The sequence below is a fragment of the Lissotriton helveticus genome, chromosome 11, assembly GCF_964261635.1.
Source record: "Lissotriton helveticus chromosome 11, aLisHel1.1, whole genome shotgun sequence".
NCBI classification, from domain to species: Eukaryota; Metazoa; Chordata; class Amphibia; order Caudata; family Salamandridae; genus Lissotriton; species Lissotriton helveticus.
Genome location: NC_136072.1, coordinates 1051902338 through 1051927664, shown reverse-complemented (window position 1 = coordinate 1051927664; position 25327 = coordinate 1051902338). Strand labels below are relative to the sequence as shown.

The 25327-nt window shown below is 45.3% G+C and overlaps 1 protein-coding gene across 4 annotated transcripts in view; it reads right to left on the bottom strand.

Annotated features, from left to right (window-relative positions):
• The window catches only part of MLXIP (MLX interacting protein), a 1607115-nt gene that overhangs the window by 1329769 nt on the left and 252019 nt on the right, over positions 1-25327 (bottom strand). The gene's annotated exons all lie outside the window — the stretch shown is intronic.

Here is a 25327-nt window from a genome sequence, read left to right as displayed (position 1 = left end):
GCAAACCTGCTGAAGACACCACCTGGTACTGCCCAATATCGCTGATTAATGCAGAGGCCAAAATCCTTGCTAAGCGCTTGGCGACTAGGCTCACACCACACTTAACGACCCTGTTTCACCCAGACCAGTCCGGTTTTATGCCCGGCAGGAATACGGCCTTCAACCTATGGCGCCTACATGGGGTAATGGCCCGCGCTCCGTACATACAAGAGCCGGCGGTCATATTGTCTTTGGACGCCTGAATGGCCTTTGATATGGTTGAATGGCCCTTCGTATTCGCCATGCTCCACCATCTGGGCTTTGGGCCTAATTTTTGTGCTTGGGCCCGTCTTCTCTCCACTAGGCCGACGGCCCATGTTGTGGCTAATGGACACATTTCAGACAACTTCCCCCTGACGCATGGCCCGTGTCAGGGTTGCCCCTTGTCGCCACTGCTCTTTGCCATGGTGTTGGAACCACTGGCGGCCTGGATTAGGAGGGACTCGATGATACGGGGACTTAACTGGACTGCAGGGTGGGAAGACCACATTTCCTTATATGCGGATGATATCCTATTATATTTAACCTCCCCTAAACGTTCCATACTAGTTATCCTAAACATTTGCGAAATCTTTGGAAGGGCATCTGGTTACACTATAAACTGGTCCAAATCGGCCCTTTATGTCCTAAGTGGCCCCCCACCACAGCTCCCCTTGAACTGCCCACTTCAAATCTCTAAAAATGTATTTAAGTATTTAGAGGTACAAATAACAGCCTCCCCTGACTAATTCTTCAAGCGAAATCTCCAACCCCCGTTAGACCGCCTTAAAAGGGATGCAGCTCACTGGGGGGCCTTGCTGTTAACATTGTTAGGTAAGGCAGCACTCTTCAAAATGATGGCCCTCCCCCGATTTTTATACATGGTTGAAAACACACCGTTCCCAGTCCCACCGAGCTATTATAGGGCAGTAAAAGCCCAGGTCTCCAGCTTACTGTGGGGGAATAAACCAGCACGTACAGCACAGTTCAAGTTAGTCTTGGGGTGGTACGATGGTGGGATAGCGCTCCCTAACATACAGCTATACCATTGGGCGGTGCAAGTGAAAGTTATTAACCAGTGGATCCATGCCCCGCAGGTTGACCCAGCATTTAAGGTGGATAGATCTGCCTTGGGAACAAATGGTATGCTGTCTGCCCACTACGACCGGAGGCTGGCCAAAACATTGGTGGGACCCGCAAAACACACAGTCATCATATGGCACAGGGCTCAGGCAAAACTCGGATGGCACTGGGTTATAACTCAGCTGACACCTCTCTGGGACACAAAGCGACTGGGTAAGCTCAGGAAAAGTAAGGGCTTCGATAAGTGGGATGACATAGGTATATCTACAGTGGGGGATATGTGGAGCAAGGGGGAAGTAGTCACGTTTGCGCCTCTTCAGCAACAATATGAACTGGCCTCCACCGAAATTTTTAGGTACATGCAAATAAAGCACGCACTGACGGCGGCATTACCGCCTGGCACCGTTGTCCCGGAGGCATCCCCTCTGGAGGACAGGTTGCTAACAGACTGCATGTTTAAGAAGGCAACATCATTTACATACCGGAAGTTGGTCAATAACCTGCCGGACCCCACTGGACTCCATAGGGACAAATGGACCCAAAACGTGGGAGACCTTGACGAGACTGAATGGCAGGAGGCACTGGCTTCCCCACGGGTGGTGGGTATACCATCGCGACTCAGACTGGTGCAGCTGAAAATCGTACACCGCTCTTACTACACCAGACACACCGTACACAGGATAGGGAAAACACCACACCCGTATTGCTTACGTCATTGTGGGGACGAAGGCACCTTTTTCCACACCATATGGCAATGCCCCAAAATTATTGATTTCTGGGTAAAAGTGATGAGAATAATTTCCCAAACGGAGGACTTCTTACTAGTACCGGAGCCCGACGCTGTTTGTTGAATGTTTGGGAGCCAAACGACCTCACTCACCAGGCACAGAACTTGGTCACATTAGGGATTATGATAGCCAAGCGTAATATCGCACAAAAATGGGGCTCAGCGGAGCTACCAACATTGGCTTCATGGTGCAAGGACATGGACGCGGCCATGGTTGCTGAAAGAACGGTTTTCACCAATCGGGGGTGACCCCAGAAGTGGAGTAAAGTCTGGGGGGAGGAACAAATTCAGGGGAGATATATGTGAACCACCAAGTGATCGAGATGAGGAGAGTGTGGAGGAAGAATAGCGTGGAAAGGAATGTTGAAACTACGAGGGGAATGGGCTACGAAGGGAGAATGTACTTTGTTGATGAGTTGCCTGTAACAATGAGGTCCGAATGTATAATGAAGTTTGATACTGTACATCTGAGAATTTCTAAATTGCTGTACTGTGATTTCCTTGTTGATAAATCCATAAACATAATTTAAAAAAAAACAATTACATTACATGGCCTGCTAAGCAGAGGAAACATATAATCACTTAATTTTAACTTAACAATACATTTAGTGGTCCTTCAAACAAAATGAATATTTATTGCGTTGCGGCGGTAAGGCGCAGTGGGAGAGATTGGTTCCTGCTTCAGTGCCATCCTGTTGTGGGAAAAATAATGCCGAGCAATAGCGCTCCGGCACCAGGGTCCGTTTTCAAGGAAGAGGTCCGCGGTTGACAAGGAAGGAGAGAGGATTCCAGCCCAAGGCGTGAGTAGTGCTGCGGAAGCAGCTGGTAGCGCTCGGGCCATCCTAAGCCTGGGTCACAGCCGGGCCAGCAGCCAGGTGCCCGGACACACAGAAGGGTGGCACCGGGACCCATTTGTAAAGTTTGGGATCCTAGGCCCTCATCCAGACAAAAAAGTGATAAAAAAATAGTTCCACTAAAGCGGACGTGAACAGTATTTTGGTTACGGGAAACTGATAAGAGAAGTAGAGGTAACAGAGTAGAATTGGTAAATGCAGGAAAATAAGCTACAGCCAATATAAATGGAGGAAAAGTGAGTGGCAAGTACAGGAACTAATTGAAAGAGGGGATGTGGGATGTACGCCCCTTTTGCGTTTATATTAAAAACAATAGATTTCAGAAGCACAGCCCAAGCGTTGTGCACGCAAAACCTAAAAAGATGGTTTTGTGCAATAAAATGTTTGTCTAGGATCATACAATTTACAAAAGCAGGGAAGCAGTTACTGATTCTAAGTTATCTGGTTTCACATTTTGAAATTCAGCCACCAGATGTTTCTCTATCTCCAGTGCTTAATTTGAGCCAGTGATTGCCAGAGGAGCCTACTGTCAGGCGTGCAACGCCCATTGGACTCAAAGGGCTTCAGCCTCCCCCCACTCCCCCCCTCTCGTCGTGTGTCAGCCCGGGCTGAGACAGCTTCCCGGGCACACACACAGCCGCACCCGAGTACTTCACAGGTCTTTTAAAGACCTTTTGCTTGTTAATGAGGCTTTGATGCCCCCACCCCCCTGCTTAGAGCCCCTGCAGCTCCACTCTGCCTTTTGCCTGAAGAATCAGCCCCCCCCCCCCCGAAAATTGTTCTTAGCCCCCCGAAATGTGACACTAGTAGTGCCTCTGCCCACCGACACGCATTTTTGAGACCGGTGGAGCTCACCGGGTCTTATTTTTCCTGATCTGACATTCCCAAGTGCAAGAGAGGGGAAAACACAAACGGGAAAGAAGAAAGGAGAGAAGATGGTAAAAACCATCAACAAGGGAGAAAGCAGGTGCCTGCAAGAGTGAGATAAAGGGGCAGGGAGTGTCTGGTAATGGATTGAAGAGGCCTCAGATGCATTGTTAATAGCAACAGCTGCTGCCTTTTGAGCATTTCTTTGTGCACCCACACTCGTTATGTTACAAATTAAGCACAGTTTGTCACTCTCGTCAGTTTTACTTCACAAGTCACTGTTTTGTTTTTTATTGATGTTACACCACGAGAAAAACGGACACCCGACTCATGGCCCCTAGACCTAACTAGCCAAGAATGCATTTATTTCGGGGTTGGGGCGGAGCGGGTCATGCCCCAAAGACCATCCACAGCCCATAAAGCTACGTCCCTGCCACAGAGAACATAAAGGTAGGCTTTCCATTTTTTTCAGCACAGAAATTGAAACCCCCAAAAAATGGCCCGTCAAAAAATGAGAGATATCAAAAGACCTCTGTAGAAGGGGCTGCATCTAAAAAGTCTTGCCGGCCTTGTGCCAACACACGATGAAAAAGCAATGGATAGACACAATTAGTGATTGCCAGGAAGGACGCCAAGTTAGGCTTTGCGTGCAAGGTAGGTGGTCTCATACAGGGAGCCATCTTGATTTCAAATCGACATCTTTTACATAATTCTTCTCTGCTTCTGCGTGAGATGCAGGCGATTTCAAACCAGTTGTGACGAAGAGAAGAACAAGAATATTGCAGTAATGCGGTCTGTGGAAATCCTTTGGATTGTCAAAACGTTTAGATTATTTGATATAACTTTTAGATTATGTGGCATCGTTAAAATGATTAACAATTTAAGAAGCATAATCCCGTATTCTAGTCAGACTTCGGAGAACAAAACAAATACGGAGGCAAATCAGGAAACGAATCAGGAAACAAATGTCAGCCATTGCACACGTGCTCACTTTTGCGTTCGCTGGCAATTCAGTTCTTCCACCTGTAATAAAGCTTGCAGCACAAATGCATGGCTGCATAAAGGCGTTAATTTACACATAACTATACAACCGAATTACACCAATTCTTAAAGTACACTGAAAAATGAAACCACTGTAAGTGTGTAAAGGACACAGCGTAAATCTACGTCGGCCTAGACAACCTTCTAAATAGGGCTAGCCCTACAGAATTATTTACAGCTGAAATGTTTTCATTTAGAAATAAGTTAAACAGCATTCCCAACACAAACATCATTATAATTTATGAAAATCAATAAATATTTGGGCGTGGGTGCGTGTTATTTATTCAGAACAATACTAAAAGGATAATACAGTTTTAACAGTAGGTGATCATTTGCAAGCATACATAACAGTTCTGTTTTGTTTACACACTGCCAAACACGCAAACGCCACATTAGAAAGCACTCAGATCAATAAAGTCATGCTTTCATAAATAAATTATGTCCCACAGAATATCTAAACTGGTGATTACAGCACATCCGAGAAGTATCAACAAAACCTGGTCTACATCATTTTGAAGCATAGGGGCAATTTCAGGCTTCCTCAATCACGGCTTGCTGAGGCAACATTTAATGATCTGCCTTCAGTCCCTAGATGTCAAAATATTTTAGTCACATCTTTCTTCCAAGTACATAATTCCATTTTATTGAGGCCTACGAATCATGTCTAACAATGCTGCAGGTAAACTGGTACCACAGAAGGAGAAAAAACAACCACCAGAATTAGTGGTTTCCATTTGTTCCTTTTTTTTTTTAAAAGGGTGTGCTGTTCAGAAACCTTGTTAATCATTCTGTATCAGAAGTACTACTTTGCTTCCTACAAATAAAAACAAAATCTGATGAAAGTGTTGTACCAAAGCTTATTTTTAGGTTTAATCGTATATTTTTCGTTTTCAGTGACACGTAGAACTGCCTACAACAATCTAACAGGCGAGGAGCTGTCAAACACTTTATAGTTTACAAACATCACTTCTCCCTCCCTTTCCTTCCAGGGCCCAAATCTTCTAAAACAAAATGAGAAAGAAGTGAAGGTGTCTTCCAGGAGACACAATGTCACCCTGTGTCAATCAATTATGGTAACAGGCATGACCTAGGATCTATTCTGTGGTAACATTTTTGCTAAATCTGCTATGAAGCTCATAACCACAAGATTCCTTAGACATGTTGCGTCACATACTCAGACCAGTAGTGTTATAAAATAGGCCCAGCTCGCTTCATAGCATGGTATTTAAGTCTACTATCCACTGATAAAGTGATCTTCTCCATGGCCAAGTTATACAATAGCCTATTAATCCATGTTTGTTGGTGTAATTGCTTCCCTCATAACACTTAGGTCATGAGCCAGGACCCCAAATTTAAGCCATTGGTACCACTTACAATTTCAAATAATAGTTTGTTACATCTTACATAGGCAATGTATGCCATGAGTAGACAAACACAGTTTTATTGTTCACATTCATCGTTATCTTCTTCTTCTTCTGAATAGGTGACATCATTCACTGTGTCCGTTTGGTTTTCACAGGCGGTAAGTCTGCACATGTCGGTGCACTTGAAGTCATTTAGACAGCAGACACATGTTGGCAGTTTGCAGTTCCTAATGCAGTTGCAAGCTAGAAGAACTAACATAGCCTGAGGTGCTGACTGCCCCTCCATCCAGTCCACTACCAGTTGCTCTGGTTCCTCTGTTTTTTCCAATTTACACGGTCTCCCAATGGGACTAGGTATTTGTGGATCATTCAGAAGAAATCTCTTCCTTAAAGCAGCTTGATAATTTGCACGCTCAGCATATTTCTTCAGAGAGTCCCTGCAAGGCAGAAGTTGAGGACTGTCTGTCTCATCCTTTTTTGCGCAGGTGATATCTCAAGTCATTCACGTGATGAACGAAAGATTTTGGTGCATACAGCAAGCAAGAGAATCGCTACAAGTTGTCCATTAGTTCTTCGTGGAGATCCCATTCGTCCCTGAGCTAAGAAAATGTTTCCAGTGTAGGTCTGTTGGCAGAGAGGATTGTGAAAGCACGTAGTTTTCCGTTTCCCGCAAATGCGCTCACTGTGTCACATCCGGTAAACGTAGGGAGAACCATCATAGCTTGACAAACATTTTCACCAAGAGTTGAACCTATTTTCCCAATGTCAAGGACTTATATCAGTATTTTAGTACCATATTTCAGAAAAACTTAAGCCTTGATTCTTTCATGGCATCCCAAACCACATAATAAATACATTGGCATCATCTGAGCTTATCATTACTGCCCATAACCTTCATTAGCAGTGTGTGCAGCATGCAGCAACAAACTAGCATCAGCTTCTTCGTGTGTACTGTTGAGATCGGGCACTTCGTGGCTGCCTTCAAATGCGATTTTGTAACATTTATCTCAGTTCGCGAACAGTGTTTTATTCCCCAGGTTTACAAAATACTCTGTTTTCCTCCAGTCATTAACAAGAAACATAATGACTTGTTTTATTCCTCAGGGGGCTTAGGAATTTTCTCCACTGTCTGACAATCTGGAAAAGGTGAAATGCTCTGTAACTGGTGTTAGAGTTCTTCCCCTCCGATTGTCCTTTCGCTGTTCTTAATAGGCGTCTCATTGCACGTCTCAAACACAACATTGATTCTTTGACTCCTATTTCCTTCCCACAAAGCCATGGACAAGACAGACATAGCCACTACACCAAAATTCGATTCCTCTCCTTGTACTCTCTGAAAAAGTACCATACCATCAATCAGAATGGCTGAATTTTCATGTATATCTCAGCAGCTGTCACATTTTTCTACAAGTATGCTGCTCAAACAGCTTGGTTTGTCTTTTGCAACATACCTTCTTGAGTAGCTAAAGACCATGGTAAAGGTCCTAAGGGATGAGAGAGTACATCCGCCAGTTGAAGGATCCAATTCTGTGCGGTCACAATGATTCTACCAAATGATTATTATAATTAGTATCAATTTATATAATCACATTTACTGTAATGTCTATTTACATCAAGGTACCTTGGGAGTGGAGTGGTAACACACAAAAGGCAAAGAGTTATGACTTGCTATCACATTTCCCATCTCTAGGCGTCCATACCTTGCCAATAAATCATATTAGAACCCATTCCCCCAAGTGGTACTGATAATATGGTTGGCTCGAGGCATATCTAGGACCACCTGCATCGCTGCCATTAATGCCACCACTAACTGCATTAGGACTTGTGTTCAACACACAGTGAGCACATGCATAACTTTGAAAGAACGCCTCACGCTCACCAGTACACATCTCTCTCGCTCTCCCTCTCTTTGCTCCTTCCTCAAGCAACTCCATCACAACTTTCTAAACATCAACCTTGGGCATGGCAGTAACCCACTCATCACTAGAAACTCCAATGTACAACCCTTCCACACCAAGTGAAAAACTGGCAACCAACTTTTGCCGTCCCCAAATCTCCCACGATTTCACTTGCATCTGGCATGTGGAAGCACAATCTGTCACAGGATTATGCCATCCAGGGATGTATTCAATCTCAAATTCTGCAGTCTTGCCGCAAGTTTAGCCAACCCGGCCGAACTCTTGTCTGAGCCACCCGTTTCAAGATTCTAAGCAGAGGATTGTGGTCATAATGCATTATGATTTAGCTCCCCAAGTAGAAGTCCTGAAACACTTGGTGCCACAAGCTTCTGCCAATGCCTCCAGTTAAATAAGGAATTAGTTACTCTCAGTTTCGGATAAAGCTCGGGAGGCAAAGGTAACAGTCTACGCTTTACCATCATGAAGTTGGGAAAGGACAGCCTTAATCACGGACACATTATCATCCACTATAACAACAGCTTGCTTGTTAACAAAAAAAGGAGTCAAGATGCCCACCTATGCTATGGCTTTCTATATGGAATAAGAAGCTGTGTACTGAATCTCACGCTACACAGACCTTCTTTGAACTTTTCTGCAAATTGTTTCACAAACCTGCCATAATATTCAGTAAAGCCCAGGAAGGATCTTAACTGTTCTTTATACAAAGGTACCAGGGCATTAGCAATGGAACTAACTAAATTTGCAGAAATAAAATACCATAAGCACTCCACCTACTCCTCAACAAATCTGCACTGTTTTGTGCAGTGTCATACCTGCTCTTGGCAATGTTCCCAAGACAATACCCAGAGCCAAATTATGTTTCTCAACCAAGTTCCCAAACACCAGAATGTCGTCTTGAAAAAAAAACCACTATGCAAATCTTTCAACACTTCAGCCAACAAACCCTGAAAGACAAGCCAAAAGGGAAATCTGGTAAACTGAAAAATATCATCAAGAGGTCTGAACGCTGTAAGTGCCTTGGAATTTGGGTGTAGTGGATTTTGGTGGTAAGCAGTCCTCAAATCCAACTTCGATAAGCACTTGCTATTCCCCATTCCCCAACAACCAAACCTTTTGTTGATGTGAGGAAAAGGGGAGTAATCCATGACAATCTTCTGATTCAGACACCTCAAATCCACTCAGAACCTGAAGCCTCAATCCACTTTTTTTCGTTATCACAACTGAAGGTGGCCATTCTGAGGTGTCCACAGGTTCTACCACACCATTCATCACCATGTATTGGAGCATGGGCTGAACATCTTGCCTAAGAAGCAGTTGCATCCTTTTGGCTTTACACGTAATAGGGGCTGCTCCCTTCTTCATGACAATCCTATGCATATACATTTATTATCCCCAGTTTACTCGGAAACACTTCCTGGAAATTAGACAAAATATCATCAATATTTATGCCAGACACAAAGGCGCCCTCAAATTAATTACAATGCACAAATCATACTCATGCACCCAACCAAACATTGGTGGACCGGACTGGCTGCATAAACTTTTGCTTTTACCAAATGATCTTGAAACTTAATGTCTGCCCAAGTATATCCAATGACATCAATATTGCTACCCTGGTACCCCTTAAGGTTTCTGTTCCTCAGATGTAATTCCACTCTAGGCCAGGTCCTGTCAAACACATCTTTGGGTATAGAGTGAACTCGAGACTACCGTAAGAGCAATCTAATGCCCTCTCACAATGAATGCGGTTCTTGGTCTGTTCAATATCGCATGTGCATCTTCTGGTGCATTTAGACTCACCACCCTCTGTGCAGATTGCTCTATATCCTCTTCTAAGGTGGCTATTCTGCTTTTGCCATCTCAACACATCTGCAAAATGTCTTTTTCTCCCACATCTCCTGCATTATTTGTTGATGGCACATTTGTTCTTATGTTCCAGTCCTCATTAAAAACTGCCACATCTGTGACCATTTTTTGTGGGGCTTTTCCTGAAGGTTCATTTTGTACCTTCATCCCTCCATACTCACTCCTCGTACTTTTGGTTAGAATTGTCACTTTCCTCCTTACCAAATTTGCATCATCCTCTGTGACTGATACCTCCAGAGTCTTATGTCCTTGACAATGCTGCATCTCACTCATACCAGGTCTCCAGCTCTTCCACAACCTTTTCAATCAACTTGGCCTCCATGAATGTAGAATTGCTTCCTTCCCATCTTTGTTGCCAAAATATAATAATAAACCACACAATCCAAGGGTGAAAGGTTGAGTTGCTTTAATAACAAGATCACTGTGGTGTCCCCTTGAGGCAAGCTGAATTCCATCTGACTCCAGCATATCATTACAGGGGGACATGCATAAAATTACTGCTTGGTTTAAAACTCCTAACTAAACCATAGGAGACATAAGTGCCCTCAATCAATATGATACAATGCACAACAAAAAACACTAGAAGAAAAGGGAAGCAAAGAGGCAGGCAGCAAGAAAGTAGGGAAATGCAAACAATAACAGTTAAAAAAACATTGTCAACTGCTTGAAGGACTGGTGGCGGTAACAGTGAAGGACTGCTTTGAAGCAATTCAAGAGTTTTGGAGAGCTGTTTGTGGGAGGGGAAAGTCCTTATTTGAAGCCGTCTCAGACCTATGAAACTGGTAAGAAGCTTGGCAAAGGCAGGTATCTAGGTGAAAAGCTTTGTATGTCAGACAGCCAATCTGGACAATATTCTTTCTTGGATGGGTAGCTAATTAAGTTCCTTTAACACTGGTGGTTTGGAACTGAAGTTCCTTTTTGCACAGATCAGCCGGTCCGTGCTAGACCATGTAGATGGGAGAGAGTCAGCACTCTGTGACCTTTACAAGGAATGCATTGCTAAGGTAGAGGCAAGAGATGATTAGAGCATTGGCCGACTTCTTAGTTGGTAAGAAGTCATGAGCAACTGGATTTTTGTCAGAGCGTGGAGAAAGAGATTTATACATTTGGCCAATTTAGTGAATTAGGATGCTAGTGTCAAGAGCACTGTCAATAGGGAAATCTAAGGATTTCACAAATGGTGAGACTGTTTGGTGAAAACTGTCAATAGTTTGTTCTGAAGGTCATTGTCTACAAAGCAATGAGTATAAACTATGGTTACTGTTGATCTTCACCTTAGGAACCCCCAGGCGCCACAGTGGATCTGGAAACTCTTGTAATAGCTACAAGTGGTGCCGGCAACCTCCAAAACAAATGCTATCCCACCACTGGAAATAAAGACACACACACACAAACCCTCCATCCCTGCAAGCAGTTTAATCCTTATATATTTCTGAGCCAGGGATGCAGAGTGTAGTTGATAAGATTGAATAGTTGACAATGCACCAAACTGACTGTGGGGCCTTTTGATCTCCCAAATGTCCACCCCACCGAATAGAGAATTTGGTGGGCTTGAAAAAACTGCAGTTAGAGTAGATACCAAAAGGTTTATTAGCAAAGGTAAATAGCTTATTATTCTGATGGATATGTCTAACTATAGATTCCTTATATGTGAATCAATACCATAGCATAGCCTTCAAGGAGGTGGGACTGAGGAGTGGACTCTACAACAGGAAGTCCTGCAGAACTGAGAAGGAAAACTGCACCTCCCCGCGAACTTCTGAATCAATACAGTTATGCCTGGTGAAAGTACAGACAAATTACCATGTGGCTGCTTGGCAGATGGACATTACGAAAACACCACGAGTTAAGGGCAGTAGGTGCAGCCTTTGCTCTAGTGGAATGAACCCCAAGGCCATTTGGAAGATTGTTTTCAGCCAAGGGAGAACATGTGTCGATGCAGAAGCCATTCCATCAGGATACCGCCCTTTCCTGAACTGCCTTAACTTTCTTTGCACCAGCGAAACTGACAAATAACTGATTGTCTGCACTGTACTCCTTAGTCTTATTGATGCAGAAGCAAAAGGGCGTCCTTAGGATCCAGGCGGTGTAACATCGCCTCCTCTTTAGATGGATGAGTCAGACAAAAGAGTGCAGGGAGCGTGATGGATTACCCCACGTGGAAAGGGGACACCAACTTTGGTATAAAGGACGCCCAAGTCCTAAGTAACAGATTGCCATGGAAGGTAGAACCCAAATACTGAACTACCAAAGGTTGGAGCTCCCCAACATAACACATTAATGTTATCACAATGAGAAACACAGTCTTAAAGGTCAGATTCTCAGTGTACAGCTGTGTAGAGGCTTGAGGGGATACACACCAAAAAACGCCCTTTAAAGAAACATACCACAACTGGTAACTTGAATAAGGAGAAAGACCATAAGGGCCAATAAGTAACACTTGATGTGGACCACAGCTAAACTTTGACAGGCTAAAGATAATACATACAAAAGTACACCAGGCCAATTTGATTTTCCTCACACTAGGTGACAAACTTGTCTCAGCTCCCTGAATAGATTTGATGAAAGTACAGCAAGCAGCCAAACATACTTCTACCACCTCTTACGGTAGATCAAAGCCCATCTATTGGTTGAGATGTATTTCCATGCACGCTATCCTGTCTAGTGAAGGTTTGGGGCTAACCTCCCCCTCCTCCCGATTTACTATTGAGCCTACAGATTCGATAAAAGGAAGTTCAAGTGGGGGGATAAAATGCTCCAGGTCAGCAGTTCAGTGGTCCAATATTGCGGCTACCAGAATCAGCTATGCTCAGTGTAGCTTGACTTTCTTCAGGGCCCACAGGATCTGCAGCAGAGGCAGAATTTCCTAGGGAAAATGTGTTTCTTAGATTCCACAAAACACATTAACCTCAACAGCGCAAAAGGCTAAACACTGTATTTTCAGAGGCAGCCAATAGGTATACAGCAGAAGTGATGTACTTGATGAAAATAACCATGATACAGACACCACTTGTGATCAACATGAGGACACCTGCTGATTTTGTCTGCACCGATGTTAAAGGATCCCGCAGAGTGATTGACCATTAGGGAAATCCTGTGACCCGCCAAAGCATTAGAGCCTCCAGAAAGAGAGTGAGACTGCACTCCAGTCTGCTTGTAGCAGTGCCATATGCAGGTCATATTGTCCATTAGCATCTGTACCAACTTGCCCTTGATGGAAGGCAAAATTACTTTCAGGGTCAACCGGACGGATTGCAACTCCAGAAGATTTTTATGATGTTGCTGCTCTATCTGGGACCGATGTTCCACGATTGTTGCATCGTCCAGGTGACCCCTCCAGCCCTGAGATGATGCATCTGTCACTACTGTGACTCAAGAGGGGGCAGGGATAATGGCTTGCCTTAAGTCAGATTGGCACCTGCTACCCACCAACAAAGGTCTTGAGCCATCGCAGTGGGTCTGGTCCAAAAGGCTGACCCCATTGCAGCTGGAGATTCCATTGAAGGGCTCTCATATATCAACCTGTAAAAGACACTCGTAAGATGCACAATGCCAAAAACCTGAGAAGTCTCGGAACCATGTTGGGAGGAACAGCAGATCTCGGATGAAACATCAAGATCATAGCCTGAATGTCCCAGACTCTGTAGGGTCAGAAAGGCCTTAATGGCAACTGTGTCCAGAATGGCTATAATACAAGGAATCCTCTACATAGGCCAGAGACAGGATTTGTATTGTTGATGAAGGGTGGACAATAAGAACACGGTTATCTGAAGGAGACCTGAGACTAGTTGAGGAGAGTCCGCCTTTAGCGGGCAGTTGTAGAATAGTGATAAAACGTGTATCCCTGACCGTCAAAAATATATTGCAACCTTGACTAGACTTTTGTAAAGACCCAAGGAGTCGATGGGAGGCTGAAGGGTATGACAGCCTCTGTGAATCGGAAGCGGTCAGGCCCCACCAAAAAAAGGATGTACTACTTATGGAACAGCAGTTCCTTCACACAGAAGTATGCATTATACAGGTTTACCCTCTTTGTACCACTTTGGACAGAATATTGGAGTAATCCTCTGACAGATGAATGTAGGCATAGGGAATGTGGGGGAAGGGGCAATCCAGAAAGCGAAGAGCAGAGCCAAAATGAAGAATCTGGATGGCCCATACTTCCAATGTGATAGAGATATGGATACGCAGGCAGTGCTGAACCCTGCTACCACAAGAGATGGCTAGAGGGTGAACTTAAAAGGAAATATGGGTATCCAGATGATTAATGGCACACACCAAAACCACGTTCATACAATATATTAATAGTTATAGTATCAAGTTTCATCAACTAAGGTCCATTGTGGGTGCCACGCCTCTAGAGAGAGCAAATACAACTATGACTTTAAAGCCGGACCCACAAAGTTCCACAATATTCCACATATGTATACGCTTGTACACCCCAATATGTAGTTCGATAGAAACTTTGAATAAGAGTAGTCAGTTTCTTCCATCCAATCTTCTTTAATTTTGATTAACAATTCTTAAATGCACATTACTGCCCGGCCAACATGCGTTTCGTCACATTGGCAATTACTTAATCAAGGCTCTATCTTATTGCACAGTATCAAAATTGTGCCCCCTAAAGTCAATCTGAACTGTCCAAAATTGTTTGACAGTCCTACGAGACGGGGTATCTCTGAGGTCTAATCTTCTGTATGCTTGTGTTTCTCTGCTATCCGGGAGATTGACTGCCAAGTCTCCAAGGTTTTGTATCAAGCTTCCGTCATCTTCATCCTCTACATGGTGCCTCTTGGGACTCTACTCACCTATAACAACAATATTCACCAAGAGACTGAAGAAAGACATCTCTACTTCAAAGTTTCACACTCTCTATTGACATCCAACGCCTCAAACACTGTCTGTGCCTCTGGATGTCCAGTATCTATTTTAAGCTGAACTCCACTAAAACAGGTAGCAAGGCTGCCTCAACGACATGAACAATATTTCTGGTGCATATTCCATCTACCTATAGATACCTGATCTTCTCCCAGATGTCAGACTGGATCTGAAAACTACTGCCATAACGCCTGAGTGCCAACAGGTGGCGCAACACAGGTGTGGATTCTTTGCAGCATGTGTCATCATGGAACTGCATAAGGTACCATCATACGCTCCAACATTAGTTCACAATCTTTTTTCCCATGCCCTCAGAGGAGAGCCAAAATGTAAAGAATATTTGCAGTATACAGGACAGGTGAACTTAGTCATTATTATCAAAACAAACAGGCTCTTTCTTCAGAACAGGGAGATGGGCAGATCAGTGAGGAATGTAAGGGTGATAGAGTATCCTATAGGGAGATAATCAGCAAAGGTAAGTAACTTTTTTCTGATTAATAACTCTCCCTTCAGATTCCTCAACTTGTGAAACAGTCCAAAGGCAGTACATCCAAGGAGGTGGGTCTCAGGAAGAGATCATGTTCAAAAGTCTGGCATTACAGACCTGGCAAATGACCATCAGTGTGGACTGACTCAAAGCAATAGTGCCTGATGTGGACCAAAGACCAAGACACAACACAATAGACGTTCATCAAGGGACACCCTCTGGGTAACCTAGAAGAAGCAGCCTTTGTCCTGATGGAATGTAATCTAAACACTGTAGAAGGTTCCTTCCCTGCAAGGACATATCACAGCCTAATGCGTAGGAGAATCAGATGGGAAAATGTTATGATATATATTATGTAATGTGGATTTGTAGAGCGCACTTACCACCCGAGTTGTATCCAGGAGCTCGGTAGGTGGTAGGTGAGTTGGCTGATCGGGATCCTAACTGAATAGCCAGGTCTTCAATTTATTGCAGAATTCGAGAAGGCATGAGGAGGTCCTGATGTAGTATGGAAGGTCGTCCCTGGATTTGGCAGTGATTTAGGATAGGGAGCGTTCTCCCGACTTGCCCCTGCGGCTACAGGGTATTTGCATAAGCTGGAGTGATGCTCAGTGCAGCTGCCTGGTGGGTTGGTGGAAGTTGAGGAGGTGATTGAGGTGGGCAGAGCCAACATTGTGGAGGGCTTTGTAAGTGTGGGTGAGCAGGTTGAATTGGCATCGCTTCTGGATTGGTAGCCAGAGTAGCTCTCTCAGGTGGGGGGCGCTGTGTGTGTTGCAGGGTATGTTGAGGTGGAGTCTAGTGACAGTGTTCTGGGTGGTCTGTAGTCTTTGTGCGAGTTGATTTGTGATGCCAGTGTAGAGTACATTGTCGTAGTGTATTCTGCTGGTTATGAGGACCTGGGTGAGCGTGCATCTGGTGTTGGTGGGGAGCCAATGGAATATTTTGCAGACCAAACGTATGTAGAAGCAGGAGGGGGTGATGGCGTTCATTTGTTTGGCCATCATGAGTCTGTCATCTACAATGATGCCAAGGTTTTTGGCGTGGTTAGTGGGGCTAGGTGTGAGTCCCAGGTCTGTTGGCCACTATTAGGAGTCCCATGGAGACCTCTTGTTCAAGAAGATCAGGACTTAGATTTTAACTGTGTTGAGCTTTAGGCAGTTCTGTTTCATCCAGTTTGCTACGTTAGACATGCAGGTGCTGAAGTTGGTCCTGCTTGTGTGGTTGTCGTCTGTGAGGGAGAGGATGATCTGGGTGTGGTCTGCATAGGATACAATGTTGATTACCTGGGATCTTTTGATGTGAGGGAGCGGTGCCATGTTGAAGCTGAAGAGCGCAGGGCTCAGTGATGATGCTGGCGGGACTCCACAAATGAGGTTCTTGGGTATGGATGTTCAAGGCAGGAGCCTGATTTGCTGGGTCCTGACAGAGAGGGAGAAAGGCAGCCAACTCAGGGTGGGGCTATTGATTTAGAAATTGTGGAGTTGTGATGATGGTGCTGTGGGACATGGTGTTGAAAGCTGTGGAGAGGTTAAGTAGTATGATTGCCGCCATTTCCCCTTTGTCCTGATGTCATCAGCTGTTGTGATGAAAGCGGTTTCTGTGCTGTGGTTACTGCGGATTCTCCAGACTGCGAGATGTCTAGTTGGTGGTGTTATTCAAGATAGTCAGATAATAGTTTATTGATAGCTTTCTCAATGGCTCTGGTTGGGAAGAGTCTTTTGGACCATATTGTTCTTCTAGGACCTAGGACAATTGTCTACACAATGGTCCCAACTCCTGTCAAAGTAGTTAGATCTCAATGCTGCTAAAGAGTACGCCATCTCAGTTGAAGACCTTATCGTGGTCTAGTTATCATAAAATACCTTTCTTCATTATCTATTCTAATACCTTCACTGTAGGACAACATAAGAAGCCGAAAAGATGGGTCAGAGAGAACTTAAATTCCACGGAGCTAGCTTTCAGCCATACTACAAACCTTTCTTTTCCCTTTGTTGGTTTGGATGTGGCTGTTGGAACATAAATGTCTCCTGAAGGATGTACGGTCATGTCCTATGCCCTGTGCAACCCAACTGCATATATCTAGGATGCTGGTTTTTGATTTTTGATCATACTGCCTACTAATCCAGTGTGCGCATGTTGACCTATGCCTGGTCTTCGATGTTGAAAGCTTCTCAAGCTTGTCCTGAATGGGAGGGGCACACCAAAAGCATCCTCATACTGAAATAGGGCTACCATCTCTGACACAGATTTTATGCGTGGAGCAATGTGGTGGCAGCATACAGTGGTTGATGAATTATAGTGGCAGCCCTTTTTACCTATGAAACATAAATGCAGGATTATAGACCTATTTGTCTAAAGTTCTACTGCTCACGACAAACCCAGAACCCTGGATGGGAGAGAGGAACACCAGACCCTATAATCAGGAAAGAGGAGATAATCTTTCTTTAGAAGTGGCAAGGCCTTCCTGATACATTGGGCTGTAAATGATTTTGACTGCAGCTGCAGTTAGATGGTAAGGGGAGCAGGGAGTGGTCTGAAGTATATGTTTTGTTAGGAAAAGGACTTATTTGAAGGGGCACAGATTCTTGTCTATCTGTCTGATCTCTGTGAGGAGGAGTTGTAAATAGAGTGCAGTCTGCTCACACCTCTTTGTACTTCCATATGGGCACTCCACCTGGACACAGCCCTGGAGGGCAGTGCATCATTGCAGACAAATGCCAGGTCAGGAAGGTGGCCTGGCCAGGACAAATGCACGAGGGACCAACCCCAAACCAGTTACAAGAAAGCAAGCCTGGAATACACACCATCCATCGGTCTAGGAAATTGTTATAAATATGGGAGCCTAAGACCCATCGGTGTTCATTTTTGTAGTCTCATCTACCAAGGAAGGGGTACTCCACAAAATGCTTAGAGACTACGAGGCATCCAAGGGTTGGTGTTGCACTCACAGTCAACTTGCCACAGGTGACGAACATCCCCTGGAGTCTGACCTGAAGGAGGAATTCCTGGACTGTCCAGGGTACCAAGACATCCTACCTATGAGCAAGAGTAGGACACACCAACTCTGCAAGAGGAGCTGATCATGGAAGGGACTGTTGTAATTAACCCTGGAAGACAGTCCATCGACAGACTCACTAAACAGCTGCAATGAAGGAATAACAGTACTGCAGTGTAACCTTTGTCATTTATCCCTGTCGTAGCTACCACAACACCTGGAGCTGTGTGCTCGAGTGGAAGACCAAACAGAAGTCGGGATAAGTGCCTGCTGGTGGTGCGTGTGTCTCATAAGTGAACTTTGTGACCGGGGCACTGCCATAGTATGCTGTTGGGAAGGGACCAGTCCTGAAGTCCAGAGTGATCTTAAAGATGCCTTTGGGGTACCTCTTGAAGAATCAAGGTTGTTGCCTCAAGGTATTGTGTGCCAAAGATAGCTCCTAATGACTGCTATACAGAAGAACACATACCCCCAGGCATGTTGCTGTGCCCCTTTAGCAGGTCCACCCTGTGCAGGAGAGGAACAGTGGTAATAGATTGGTGTACCAAGACTTACTCACCAAGCCTGGGGTGCTTAGAATCCGATCTGTTTGATCTAGGGAGACTTTCCACAGGACCTTGGACAGAAACGTGTATAATAGACCCCGGGACCAGCTCTACTTGAAGGCATCTAGCAGGGAACCATTCAGAAGGAAGTGTATGGCACTAAACTGAGGACATGCCATGATCTGGGTCATGTCTCCACCCCAATCTGGATGTCTGTCATTTTGGGATGAAGTTACTTATTGCAGTCTGTTGCCCTTATTCAAGGCACTGCACTGGAGCACAGATACTCAACTGGTGTTGGAGCTACTGTTTCTAAGGTACTACTAAAGGGCTCTCATCCACATTCTGGCATTTGGCACCAAGAGCATGCACAAAGCCATCAGTAGTAGGACGTGGAGAACTGGGGACCGTGTCAGAGTCAGAAACATCAGAATCTTACCCTGAAAAATAGGAATCCTATGAGAAGGTGGGAAAGCCTTCATGCGGTTTGTGTCCTGAACCACACTTATGAAGGTTAGGTTGTAAGAAATGAATTTGGGCACTGATTGTAAAACAGAAGTCATGGAGAAAAGCCATAGTGGACTGAAAATGCTCCTTGTCTGGCTAGGTTCTCCAGTGGTGAAGACCCTAGCCAGTCCCCCAAGTACAGAAATAGATACACTGATGATCTCCACAGTGAAACCACCATTACTGCCTGCACTTCAATGAAAATGCCTGGTGAGGTCATTGATCATATAGCAGGACCGTGAACTGATTGTGTTAGGACCCCACCGTGAACCTCAATAACGTCTGTTGGCTGAGGGGCTTGGAAAATGAAAACAGGTATTTTGGAAGTCCAGGAATGCCAGTCTATCTCTCACACCGAGGATCAGCAAGTTTGCTCAAGGACATCTTGAACTCATCCTGATGAACGAACAGGTTCAAAACGCTATGTCGAAGGATGGGTTTCAGATCTCAGTCCTAGTGAGTATATTCATGTGCCCCTTTTTGACAGAGCATCACCTCTATGGCCCCTTTGTTCAGCAGGGCAAGACTTCCCATGTACAAAATCTAGGCATAAGCTTGACAGTACGTCCCTGTGAGAGGATGATGGACAAGAGGAGAGGACATGAAAGATAGTGCATAGGCCTTGCTGATTAGTTAGAAGCCCCAGCAAATTGCTGCGCATCACTGAAGGGCATGTCCGTGCATGTGACTTGCAAATCTCTAGAAAAGCCTGTGGAACACATTAAGGTATGGCAGTTAAAGATGACTGCTGTTCCACAGAGTCTGCATGATCTAAATCACACTTCATTATTTGTTTGGAAGAATTCAAACTATAATTTACCATGGGCTGAGAAGGGGCATTCCTTTCTTAGCGAGATTCTTTCATTTTAAATATTTTTAGCATAAAATGGAATGCAGCAGAACAATTATATTGTCAATCATCATCACTCTGACGCAGTTCCATCAGAAACACAAGCTAAACAATAAAAATAATTTAAAGAGCTTGGGCTCCTCTTTTCCTTCCTTATTGGTTTATGTCTTTTCTGCCCATTCGCGCTCGCTGCATCATCTAATGTTGTCGAAAATGCACAATTTGGGTAGTAGGTAGATATTTTGGGAAGCTCCTGAACACAGAGCACTCAATAGTATATGTGATCATGCTTCAAATTCGGGTGGTTGTTACGGAATAGTCCCCCCACCTCCCACACTCTCGTAAGCTAATCATGAGACTAAGGGGATTTATGATACGAGCATTTCAGTAGTTCAAGAAGAACCGGACCTTCAAGTGGTCTGGCGTGCATGACTTCCTCCGATTTTTTCTCTAGCCTGATCTCTCTACAGTGGACAATATATTTACATTGGGGAGCCAGCTCTTTATTACTGGGGCATATTTTGACTCATGTGCCATAGATGACATACATTTGGCTAACACCAAGGCCAGGTCAAGTAACCTGTATAATTGTTTCACCCTTTCCCTACATGTTGTCAACCCTTATAGACACCTCAGGACCGTAGTGGGAATAAGCTCCCTTTATGCCTGTTCATTTGGTGGTAACTAGGAGAAAGAAGGCCTGGATGTATGGACGAAATTCCATATCAGGTCTAAAGGTAATGAATGTACAGTGAAGGTAGTTAAGAAGCATATACTTTTAGTGGTCAATACAGTACAGTCTGTTGGGGTCGAATAAAGTCTGATCTCATTTACCCTCTGCGATTTCTCTCACGTTGTCTTTGCAGGGCCTCAAATGTTGGTCCTTGATGCGAGAAAAGCTGTTGATGAAGTAATCTCCTTTGCTCTGCAATCAATTCTAGCAGTCTGTATCCTGCTTCTATAGGACATAAAGTGTGTTTACAGGATCTTCAATAATTCCCTAACTTCTGAAAAACATTGCAGGATTTCAAAATCATTTGGCATGCTAATCAGCGGAACAAGATGTAGTTGCCATATTTGCTAATAAAGGAAGCTCAATAGAGGGACTCTGGTGATTGTAGTATCTTACTCATTCTGTCCTTTTACAGGAGCAATGCATTTCACTATCAATTTAGGAACAGGAGTGTTTAAGCCCCTTCTTTAGAACTACATGGGGTGTGTACCACTACCCTGTCGGAGTCTTTCTTGGGAACTTTTCTCAGATAACACCTGTGCTAAGTATTGCACATGTTTCGCCAAATGATACAGTTCTACGTACAGCACTTCTGAACGGCTTCTCATTATCAGCAATTATCACTTGCTTATGGCTAGCCTTCATCTATCAGAGCTCGGCATTAGGGTGGACTACAGAATATTTAATTCTTTAATGGAAAGTGCCTACAGTGGCACAAAAAACATTGAAGCGATGCAATAATTGGGGTATTATTTTAATCTTTACCATATCAATAGTGCCTATCACCAAAAGGGCGAGGCATTGCCTAAAATATCCAGAGGGGCCCATAATGCCCAGGGTGCCCCATATGAACAATATGTCTCCAGGGCATGCTACAGCACGTAAATATTTGATGGTGTACAGTGCTCAGACTAGAGAAGGTGATTAGGCAGCTCTTACTTCAGTTTACCCAGAGACTTGGTCTGAGCCTAAACTACTCTGTGTGGGAGGGCTGGGACACCTGCATTAGTACGTCAAATTATTCCTATTCCCCCCAATGTTCACGTTTTCTTCAAAATATATAGTACAGATTCATCAAGCAGATTCCCACAGAAACATGAGACAAAGGGGGCCATGTGATTCCCTACGAGGGATATACTCCAGTGCACTTTCAACTACAATGGGCCATGACCAGAAAGCCCTACATGGGTAATGCACAACAGCATACTCCCATGAGATACTCTTTACAATGGAAGCAGCTTTAACCTCCTTTGGAGAACCAAGATTGAGGAATAAGAGAAAGGCTTACAACTGAGGTTGGAACGTTCTCCACACATCCAGAAGTGCATTGTTATTTAATATTGATGAACACAGTGCACAAGTACATTGGGCTTTGGTGATGGAGTGGAGTGGCCTGTCATTGACAATAACACAGGTGAAGTCCCCACGCAAAGGGTGAATTAGTGTCAAAAACACAACTAAAAGCCAACACTGTGGGGAAAATGGGAAAATAGCAGTGTCCGCACTAGATGCATAGGTTTATTACCATACATACCATATAAGAAATCCAGTACCTGCCCTCTTCATAGATAACAATGATATGCAATGGAAACAGTGTAACTACTCTTACTTAGATGTGAACCCCACAGCATAACAGGAGTATACAGTATGCTACCTTTTTGTGCCACCTCAAGGAACACAGCAAACACAAGGAGATGATGGACGGAGTGCTGAAACTTTTCAGACACTCACCCACAGTCATAGACCTGGGTTAAATTCATCATCGTTCTATATCTCACTTTGCCACCCCAGTTCAGACCCAGCTATATTCAAATCAGTCTTGACCCTGTGCATCATGGAAACAGTCCAACCCAAACTGCTAAGCCAGGTCTTCCCTGAACTAGAAACAAGCATCCTGGGACTGGTTTGGGGGTAACACCCCTTATCAGCCAGGATAGCTTGAATCCAGTGGCAATGTGGGCAAAGGACACAAGTCTGGGCATACCCTGCCAACTTAGGGTGAACAAAGCAAACACGAGGAGATGATGGACGGAGTGCTGAAAGTTTTCAGACACTCACCCCCAGTAACAGATCTGGGTTAAATCCATCATTGTTCTTTAGCTTAATTTGCCACCCCAGTTCAGACCCAGCTATATGCAAATTAGTCTTGACCCTGTGCCTCATTTTTTTTTATAACATCATTTTTATTGCATCACCAGTATAAATGTACAGACATGGTATGCATCAAAAGTAGCATGACAAGAGCCGACATCATTAAAGACAATTGTTCTCCATCCGGGGAAGTCATCCCGCTCTTGAAATGTGTGGCTCCATAACCATTCTGGTTCCGTTCTTTTTACAGTGTCTGACCGCTTCATTATGCATACATCCCTGGAATGCTTTCGCAATTTACTCCCCCCCACCACTCTTAATTTCGGTACCCCAACAACCCTCCAATCTAGCTTCCTACCCACCCTCCCCCGTGGTCGCGTTTCGCTTGGGTAACCATGCATTAGTGCCCGGTGTGTCAAGGAGGAAGCAAACATTCACTAAGATGTGTTCTCCTGTGTAGTGTCAGGGTCCGCTCCATCTAGTTCGCTTTCGCCTTCCTGCCCCCCATCGTCTACATCCCTGAGCGCCTGCACCATCACCTCCCATGCAGTCGCCCTTTCCAGCGCTTTCTCGTCATTCGACCTCCAAGCCATCTGGTATCGTAAGGTACTATCACATGCGGCCCATCTCAGACACTCCCCATACCATCTTTTATACGTGGGCCCCACTTTGGACTTCCAATTACGTGTGATCTCCCGCTTGGCTAAGATAAGCCCTAAGTCTATGAATTTACTCGACAGCGTATTCCTAGGTGTGTGTGGGAACCAGTGAAGGATGCCAACAGCTTTGGTATAGTGGATATTCCTGTCCGTCGCGCCGTTAAGGGCCCGCCCAACTTCCTGCCAATAGTCGCCCAACGTAGGGCAGTCCCACAGCATATGACATAGGTCCGCCCCCGCTGTAGTACACCTGGGGCAAGCAGCGTCGGTCGTCCCAAAGTACTGGCGGAGTTTCCCGGGCGTGAGATACGCCCTGTGGACAACATAAAAGTGGATCAATTGAAACCTTGCATTCCTCGAGCTCTTCCGCGCCCTCCTCAGCAGTTGGCCCCAGGTCGTGTCTGGTATCTCCATCTGGAGGTCCAGCTCCCACTTGGCTTTTAGAGCTGCTAAAGGCTGTAAGGCCTCCCGCTGCATTCTCGAGTACAGGCACGTGACGGCCTTAAAGGTTCCGGCTGCCATCATGGCGTACTGGCAGGCCATCGCGGTGCCCGGTTCTTTCAGCCCATCCCCCCAATGGGCTCGCATGGCGCCCGTGACTGCCGCGTGCAGCAGGTAGTCGCCCCTCGGTAGGTCAAATCTCTCCTGCAGGTCCTGAAATGGGAGTAACACCCCATCTTCGTAGAGGTCTCCGAGCACGTGCACTCCCGCCTCCTCCCATTCTAACAAGCGTGACCAATCACCTCCATGTGGGAGGGCAGTGACCATTCCCAGCGGTATTTCGGGGGCATACATAAGGCGGACACCCGCCCGTTTACGGGCTCGATCCCAACATAGACGGAAAGTCCGTTCCTCTGTCGTCAGGTCTCCCACTCGGAGTTTCTGGTGTAGCGTAATATAAGCTAGAACGTGTCGTGGGGTGCCTACGGCTCTCATGTCTTCGGGGCCTCTATACGCTCTAGCCACTTCCTGAGTAAAAGTCTGCAGCTGCGCGGCGAGGTAATAGCCCTCGAAGTCGGGCACTGCCATACCTCCCTCATCTTTGGGGCGCAACAGCGTATCGAGCGCTATGCGTCTCCTACCCGTGCCCCACAGGAACGCTATAACCAGTGACCTCAGACGTTTGAAAATCGAACTCGGGATCCATACCGGCAGTGTCCTAAAATAATATAGTAGCCTGGGTAGAGCTACCATTTTAAGCAGGGAAATTCTACCAGCCAGGGAGAGCGGTAGAGACGCCCAGAAGTCCATAGACCCACGCAAGGCGTTAATACAGCGAATTATGTTGCCTTCCAGCAGGTCGGATGGGGTGTGGTAAACATAAACCCCTAGATAATGTAGGCAGCGCGGCTCCCAACGGAGTTCCTGAGCAGTGAGTGGACACAGCTCTCCCGACCTCAGGGGAAATAGACAGGATTTGGGCCAGTTGACCCTCAGTCCCGACAGCCCACCGAACTGCTCCAGTAGCTTCCGCGCCCCCTGAAGGTCGGCGCCGGCATCGGCCAAAAACATCAACAAGTCATCCGCATATAGGGATATGAGGTGTGGCCTCCCCCTAAAAGACAGGCCTGCATAGTGGCGGCCTAGTCTGGCTACCGCAGCGAAGGGTTCCATTGCCAACGCAAACAGCAGCGGGGACAGGGAGCAACCCTGTCTAGTACCACGCCTAATCGGGTACTGGCTCGAGATCAGTGCCCCCACCCGGACCCTAGCTACCGCCTCAGTGTAGAGTACCTTGGTCCACCGTATATAACCGTCACCCAACCCAAAGCGACGCATCACC